Genomic DNA, 9,055 nt, shown 5'->3' with positions numbered 1-9,055 from the left:
ACTTAAAAAAATGCAATAAAAAAGTGTAATTGAGACAGACATAAGCACACGTAAATACGCATAAAATGCATATTGATTAGACGCTTTTAAAGTTTTGCTATAAAATTGCAATCCGTAAAAAGATAAATAAAAATTAAAATAAAAACGCATTCCAACGACAAAAGAGCATAAAGTTTAGCGCGAACAACTTTACAAATTGCCGTGCTAAGTCGATTTAGACTTGTTCTATGCATTCTCAGAATATGTGTTAGTCAAGTAAGCATATGGTAGATGAAAAAATGGCGCAACGAAACAGTTATACAGTTTTCACACTTACATATGTTTTTCTAAATTTATATTACTTTGAATGGCAAGACATTTTTTTTTAAAATTGAAATAAATGAATTTCGAAAAAATATGTGTGTTTAAAACATAATAAAAGATTTGACTGATCAAGTAGAAACATTTTAATTTAAAATTCTGCCACTGGCGTTGGACATGACCAGGATTGCAAATAATGCATTATAAAAATAATTTAATAATTAAAAATTTTCAAATTTATAGTCCAAAATACTGGATTGAAAAATAAAAAGATATTTTTAATCTCCAATACCGGATTACAAAAAAAATTTTTTAATACCAACCTAATAATACAAAAATAAAACAAAATGTTTTTGAATTAACCTTTTCTCAAACGGAGCCATCATATTGAATACTTTTATTTTCAATTAAGCCATGTTCTTCCGCCCGTCGAACTGTATATATACGAGTTGGGCCCTCAGTTTTGAGTTATCGTTCTGACATTTTGCACACGCCCTTTTTATAGTTACCATGCAAACTGAACAATCGGAATAAATTTATAACCTATATTGTGCAGCTATAATAAATATTTCGGTGTAAAATACGCTTTCCAGTTTGCCATTAAAAATTCAGTTTTCAATTTTTAATCCTAACATTTTAGATTAAAAATTAGATATTCTATTTAAAAATTGAATATTTAATTTTTAATCCAAATTTTTTTAATTAAAAGATTCACAGCTCTGGGCCATGTAAAAAAAAAAAATTATGGAAAAATTTGCGAAAAATTTGAAACTAAAATAAAGTTTAGTTTAGATACTACTCAAGCAGTATAAAAACGTTTGACGAATGTCTCTACTTAACGAAGTAATGTTCATAAAAATCATGAAAATGAACTAGAAAGGCTTGTACGTGCTTTTAATGTTAAACAACTTTTATTCCTAATTATAATTTAATTAACCCAAAATTAGTTTAACCCCAAATTTAAGCGACAATAAGTTGGCCCTTCCGCGTGGCATGCTTACAACCACAACAAAACATTTTGCTTTTCCCAATTCCTTTCACCCTTGCTGGAGCAGCAAAATTTTAACTTGGTTTTTGCTTTTTCTATTTATAGATACCTATTGCTGGCCGCTTTTAACGATTTCTAACTGTCTGCAATGTTAGTTGCCTAAAATAATCAACTGCCAAGTAAAATTTGTAAATAAAGTTAACTTTAGCGCTTTCACTCTTTGATATATATCACTCACTAATTATACATACATACCATACGTACAGATAAGCATGCTACTATACTTGTATTGTCGTTTGAATTACCATGCCAAATATCGGGCTTTCCAATAGGCATGCTTTGATTTCTAAATGTCGTTTCGGCCATTTTCAATATTTAATTGTATTCAGTAATGTTTACAATTTCATCGTGAAAAGATATACGCAAGAATAAAGTTTACAAATTTTTAAATTTTATTATCAAAATAATCGTTCTCCAATTGAAACTTTTCGTGCGATTTTGCCATTTTATGGTCGTTATGGTTGTGGTGCGGTAAATAAACAAAACTGTCGATTCTGGTGCGACAAAAAGTTACAAATTATTCATAAACAACCATTACATTCACCTCAATTGACATTTAGTGTGGGTTTTTGGTCTGGTGGAATCATCGGTCTGTAGTTCTTTCGAAAAGAAGCTAATGACGCCGTTACTGTCAATGGAGAGCGGTATAGATCGATAATAACGAACTATTTATGTTCGCAATTGGAAGAAGTTGATCTTGACAACATCTGGTTCCAACTAGATGCTGTTACGTGCCACACAACACTTGCAACAACCGAATTATTGCGAGAAAAGTTTGGCGATTCGATTATTTCAAGAAATTGTGAGATTGAATGGCCTCCAAGAAGTTGTGATTTAACACCATTAGACTACTTCTTGTGGGGTTATTTGAAGTCATTGGTCTTTAGTTAAAAACCAGACTCTCTTCAAGCTTTAGATGTCAATAATGAACGCGTGACATGACATACGACTTAATTTAGTGGAAAAAGTACTCGAAAATTAGGTTCTTTCACGCAAAAGAAGTTCTGGAGGCCATTTGAATGATGTTATATTCGAAACTTAATTGTATCAATTGTAATTCACATTAAATAAAAAACTATTTGAATTTCATTAATATTAAGTTTTTTTTTTAAATTTTTTACCTTATTATCTTATTGGAATAACCTATACTTCTGGTAATAGTCATAAATACTATCATTATTTTATATGAAATTCATTGATGAGGAAGCTCACGCATAAAGTGACGCCACAGAGCGAAATGTGTGTATGTGGGGGTTCGTGTTTATTGTGAGCTCGTAAATATGTGTCAATGATATGACATTAAAGGTGCATACGCGTATATTTATAGACACACATATATCCCGTAACTTTGTCGTTCACAGTACCACAGCAATTCCAGGGTGTTTTTGTGCGCTTACTGCGGATTTCGCCCCCCCAACTTCAGCGAAGTACTCTTACGTGTCTGTATGCGTTAAATCATGCGTACAGAATACATATGGTTCTTATAATATTTTCGTAATTCCTGCAGTGCGCCTCAGTATTTCCCATTACCAATGACACAGTTCCCCCCTCCAACATCTGCTCGCCTTTGCCTCAGCCGCCACATGTTTTTTATCCACCACTCGCTTGTGTTTTGAAAATTACGCTCAATGTTATTCATTGAAATACGTGTGTGTGTATGTATGTATGCATGTACTTGAACAAATGAGTACTCGAATTTAGCATGGTAATTGTAATAATTTCCTCTGATTATAACAATATACAATTTTGATTCTTATCACTATTCTGCGCTTTTTGAATATTGATGATATATATTTAATCATGTATTATTATAAAACAATAATTTTTTATTATTTTTTTTTTTATTTTATTTTATGTTTTGTTTAGTTTTGCCCTAGTCCGGATCATAATTGATCAGAAGTTATTTAATACTAAATCTTCAGGTTTTCTCACGAAAATAATTAATTCAGGCAAAATCAACGCTGTGAAAATATATTGCATTCTCAGTTTTACTTACGAATTCACCAAAGACTTTTTCATTTTAGTTTTCTTTTAATGAATATGATCTGCAATTTAATATGAATTTTCTGCCTAATGTGTGAATGTAAAGTGAGCAGACAGGTTGTACAAGTCTACTTAAAAATATCTAACTTTTACAACAAAAAATAACGCATTAAAAATAATCTGAAAAGTTGAATGTTGATGCTTAATTGTGCACTGGGTGCGCGCTCATTCAAATGGATAATCTGCTGCAATGCTGGTATTAAGTCAAATGACTAAATATGTTTTGCCATAAGCTTGATTGTGTTGGCTAAGCCTAGTTTAATGTTAAGAACTTTACACAAAGTTTCTTAATTTTAAGCGGAAAATTTTAAAAAATACGAAAATGAAAAAGTAACTATAAAACAAACTTTAAGGGGGGTTATATCCACTTCTGAATTTCAAAAAATCGAATTTGCTTATGTTTATATCGAATGTACATAACTATATTAATCCAGAAAATATTTTCGGAGATACGAACGTATGTATATGTAAAAATATTTTAATTCAACGTAATCGGCTCTCCGAAAATTTAACCGGTTATTCTCGAAACGCTGTTTTCCGAGTCGAAACTACAGGTTGGTTAAAATGTGAGTAGTGCTCACCAAGAAAGCGCACTACTAGCTTCAATTTTTTTTCTCAAGTTGGTAGATCTCTCGTGAGAACACATGCAAAGTTATAAGTCATTCTGTCAATTAGTTCTTTGTTTGCAAGCCATTTGAAATTGACGTGTCAAAGTATCTTTTTAATATGGAAACAATTTTATATTCGCCAGTAATTAGAATCTTTGTTTTGAAAGGTTTAAAAGCAAAAGATATTTATGAACAATTGTTGGAAGTGTTTAAGGAGTAATCACCTTCAAAACGCACAGCTTAATTTGGAAAAACCGCAACCACCTATTCATAATTATGTTAGTGAAGATCCAAGTTTGACTAAGCGTGAAATTGCTAATGCCATAGGCATCTCAGACGGACGACTTCAACCGACCTGTATCTCCGAAACGGCTGGACAGATCGCCTTGAAATTTTCACATGAAATATTTTGATGTATATGTTTGACCGAAGTAATAAGATTTTTTATAATTCAAATTATATTACCTCAATTTTTTCACAAGGCGCCATTTGTCAAAAATTAAAATATTAAACTTTTTGGTATTTAGATTTGATATAATCTGCCCCTAATTAATCTAGCCCCTTAAATAAATATGAGTCTTGCTGCGATGGTTTGTACAATAAAAACCTGTCGAAAATAGAAAAAAAATGTAATTACTAATTTTACAACAATACATGTCACCATATACATTTTTATGGGAAAAGTTTCCTTTCAATATTAATTTGTAAAGAAGTAAAAAGAAGCAGAAGAAATACTTGTATATTTATTAATATCATAGTAAAATCACTTTCTACAAACCAAAGGCTTAGAGATCTGTCTTCGGCCTGACCAAGATATAAGTTCATTCTAATTCTTGAATTTTTCTCCAAAATGTACTTGGTACAATTTTAAGCAATTTAATTTTTTTCTTACTTCTTACCTTCCGCTATAATTGCTTTAAGAACGCTTAACTAATCAAGCAGCTTTGAAAAGGAGTTTATCCCTTGCAAGCAGTTGGGAGTTGCTTCCAGTGAATCACTGCAATCGATTTCAATACAATGACTCATTAACTCCTTACAAGCGAGTTAATGAGTGAGTGAGTGATTCTCGCGAGAAACACACACAATTTGATTTTACAGCAATATTGTTTGATTATGTTTTTCGCATTGCTGCTAAGCGCAGTGCAACTTCAGATTGCCGCTTGTATGTCGCTTGCATTTATTTACCTTTTGCTGCTCGCTTGGCTGTTGTTGACTTGCCGTTGCACTGGTGCGATGCTTTTGCTGCTTGTTTGTTGTTGTCACCGCTGCAGTCAGCACGCCCCCTTGCCACTTGCTGAGGTCAACCACTTTCGAAAATTCACGCGTAAATACCGCACAACAACACGAATAACAAGCGGACCGTAAAGTTGTGCCAGCACAGCAACAATTACAACAGTAATTGGTACAACAATGAAACGGGGTCGCCAAAGAATCCCGCACACAATAAACTACCGAAATTATGGCCACACGTTTTTTGCGATTTTTCGTTTTTTTCGCTTTGTTTTTATTTTTTTTTTTTTTTTAATTTGCAATTTGTAATTTTATTTATTTATTGCAATTTCTTTGTTTTGATTTCTTATTGCATTTATTTATGTATTTTCACGCCTTTGGCAGTTATTTGCTGCTACTCACATATTGTTGTTGTTGTTTTTCTTTTACGTTCTCACTATTCGCCAGCGCCTTATTTGTGCGTTTGTTTGCGTGTTGTTGTTATTCACCTTGTCACATGCTGCGACTCACATGCACCCAGAAAGCGACAGCGATAAATATTAGGCAAATGACATTCAGGTGGGTGGCAGACGGCTGCGTTTTTGGAATATTTGCGATTCTTTATCGATGCCTGTTCTTTTTTTTATTATTTTGCAAATGAGAGAAAATTCAAGTGTTTGTTTTAATGAATGAAATTCTGAGATATAAATATTTATTTGAGAAAACTAAAAATTCTCGTAAGGAAAATAAAATCTCAATGATCAGCGTGGCGAGCTGAGTCGATTTAGCTATGTCGCCTGTATAAACCCGAACTAATTCTTCAGTTTTTGAGCAATCATGCTGAAATTTTACACACGTTCTTTTCCCCTCGTGGCGCTGCTCATTAATCGGAATTGCCGATATCGGATCACTATAGCATATAGCTGCCAAACAAACTGAACGATAAAACTTAAGTCCTTATATGGAAAACTGTTTTATTTGAAGAGTTATCTTTACGAAATTTGGTATAGATTATTGCCTAAGACAGTGCTAAAATCTTCGAACATATTGCTTAGATCGGACCACTATAGCATATAGCTGCCGTACAATTTTATCGATTAAAATTAAGATACATACTTTCTTATACCCTTTTTTGCTATAAGAAATTCCCCTGTGAACGGCTTTTATTTTAATTATATTAGGTGATAATGTAATATTGCTTGTGAAAATCTATGTTAAATTATTGTAAAATTGTAAGCATATAACTATTAAATTGGCATATTAATATAAGCAATAGCCATAAAAATTATATACAAATTTTTTGAGTGGCTGTATTACTTTAAATATAAATAAATTAACTAACATATTTATTTTTTTTTGTTTATTAGTATTACTTTTTATAAATATATTTTTTATATAAATTTATTTGATTTTAAGTTTCTGAGTTTTTTTATTGGATTTAAGTTAATTTAATTTCATTCAACTGATATTATTTAATTTAACTGCATTTTCATTAACTTTATTTTAATCAATTTTATTTCATTCACTTTATTTTTCTTCATTTTATGTTTTATTTAATGCCTCCAAGCCTCTAAATTTGCTCAGGAAACTTAATCAAACAGTTTATTAGCTAGAAATCGAAAGTGAATGCGAATCAACAGCTCCACCAACGGCTGCTGCAATGCCGAAAAGTAAACGACCTTTGTTGCCATAAAAAATCGCTCTGAGCCAAGTATCGGCAATAAAACCAAAATCAACAAACATGCGGTGACAAATCGAAACACACAGCAATGAATATGGAAACACTATAGGTGGAGGAAAAAATATGTCGCGAACACGAATTCAACACCTCGCACGCTTGCCGCTGCACCGCGCTTCACTAGCTGTGCACCGTAGCCAGAAACGCTAAGCGCTATCACAACACGCGAGCACACACGCGCGCACGATTTCATGCACTAATGGCAGTCGCTGAATGACTGAATAAAGCCAAACCGGCAAATGTTGCATGCAACACGAACAGCAGCCGCACTAAGTACACTGTGTCACCAAAGTCGGCCGAAATACCGATAAATGACCGAAAAAAGGCGCAAACTAACACAAATAAATGAGGCAATACGCGTACACAATTAAGCTCCGTTGAAGCGCTGGTGCGTGTGTTTATGTGTGTCAGCGTAAAGCGTGCAACGAAAGCCAACTTTGCATTGCGCTGATTAAAAGACAATAACAAAACTACGAAAACACAACTGCCGCGTCGCTTACAACAACTTGTAGTTACTGTTCACTAAAGCCACTTTACTGCTTGGTTAGCCGAGACCACTCGAATTCGCAACCGCACACGCCGAACGCACAAATTGTACTGATGAAACCCAACAACGCCCGAGCTGCTGGAAGCTTTGGCGTCCGCCTCAGCGACCGTGACAGTGAGTGGCAGCAACACGACCACCGGCCGCGCCGCCGACATCAACGCCACTGCGGCGACTGCGCGCTGCTTGACGTCCCATATTTGCCGGCCTATGCAAAGCCAACAACAAGTCAAATGCACGAATGCGCTTGAAAGTGTGCGCTTTTGTGTGTTTTGCTTCGACCAAATCTCGTGTGTTCTTTGGCGGCGTCATTGCGTTTGCTTCATTGATATGCTGCAGGCTTTGCGGCACGAAACAGCTGTATAGATAACTGCGCTCTCTGCGTTGCACATCAGCAGCTGTTCGACGGCTGAGCAAAGCAAGAAAATTACTGTGAGAAAAGTGGTGGAAAACTTTAGCAAAACACAAACATTGCAAAATAGGTAACAGCAACATGGAGGCAAGTGTATGTGTAAGTCCGAGAGTGTGTAAGGTTTTTTCCTTTGGCCACAATGCGCGTTGCCAACATGCTGATATGTTGCTGTTGCCAGCAACCACTTGAAACATGTTCCGTAAGCGTTTTGTGGCTAAACAAGTTCTAAGCAACATTTGGTGGGGAAAGTTTCATATTTATTGTCATATAATAATTAGATAATCCTTTGAAAAATATATTTGAATATAAATTAATTAAGTTTTAGATTAATATTAAAAATTAGTAATAAATATTTTTTCTATTAGTGGAAAAAGATATTAATAAACTAATTGTTTTTTTTTTTAATGAATAAAAGGGTTAAAAAGTTAATACACAGAAAATAATAATGATGAAAATAAGCAGTTCTATTTTATAAAGGTCATAAAATAAATAAATAATAATGATTATAATACATTTTACACCAATTTATAAGGTCTACATGTAGTAAAACGGAATCTATAATTTTATAATTTTTCTAATAAACGGCTTCAATTAGCTGTATATCGCCTTACTTAAATGCGATCGCGTTACGCTATATTGCGTTAGAATAATAAGATTTCACACTAAAAAGATTTCTCAGACAGTTTTTTAATAGCTTGGTTTAGTATTTGTTGAGCCCACATTAAAAATGGGCAGCAGCAAAGAGAAAATACAATATATATATATTTTACAGTTTTTCTTCGATAAGCGCGAAAACACAAGCCAGACAGTTGAAAATGTGAACATTGTTTATAGTCCTGATACTGTAACAGATAAATATGTACAATTTCGGAAATTTTTTTTTAAAATGCACTACACTAAGGAAAGTCAACCGTCGAAAATATCGATAAAATAATGAAAATCGTCGAGTACTCCCCTCATTTCAAATTTCCCGGGATTTAAAAATTGCACAGTAAAAAATCATTTGGAATCATTTAAACACGATTGAATACCAAATCAACATCGATATATGGGTGCCACACGAGTTTACGCAAAACAAACCTCATGAACCGAATTTTCATCTGCGAACCGCTACTGAATCGCATGAAAATCGATCCATTTTTGAAGCGGATAG

The 9,055-nt window shown here is 33.5% G+C and overlaps 1 protein-coding gene across 2 annotated transcripts in view; it reads right to left on the bottom strand.

Moving 5' to 3' along the window:
* The window catches only part of rk (G-protein coupled receptor rickets), a 41,169-nt gene extending 35,097 nt beyond the window's left edge, over positions 1-6,072 (bottom strand). For both annotated transcript variants that reach the window (XM_036360089.2, XM_036360093.2), the window contains exon 1: positions 5,185-6,072. The gene's annotated coding sequence lies outside the window, so the exon portion shown is untranslated. The remainder of the gene's footprint in view (positions 1-5,184) is intronic.
* Positions 6,073-9,055: the final 2,983 nt, after the last annotated feature.

Source organism: Bactrocera oleae, chromosome 3 (genome assembly GCF_042242935.1).
Source record: "Bactrocera oleae isolate idBacOlea1 chromosome 3, idBacOlea1, whole genome shotgun sequence".
Taxonomy (NCBI): Eukaryota; Metazoa; Arthropoda; class Insecta; order Diptera; family Tephritidae; genus Bactrocera; species Bactrocera oleae.
The sequence above is the reverse complement of the archived record's forward strand: the minus strand, read 5'-3'. Positions and strand labels throughout refer to the sequence as shown.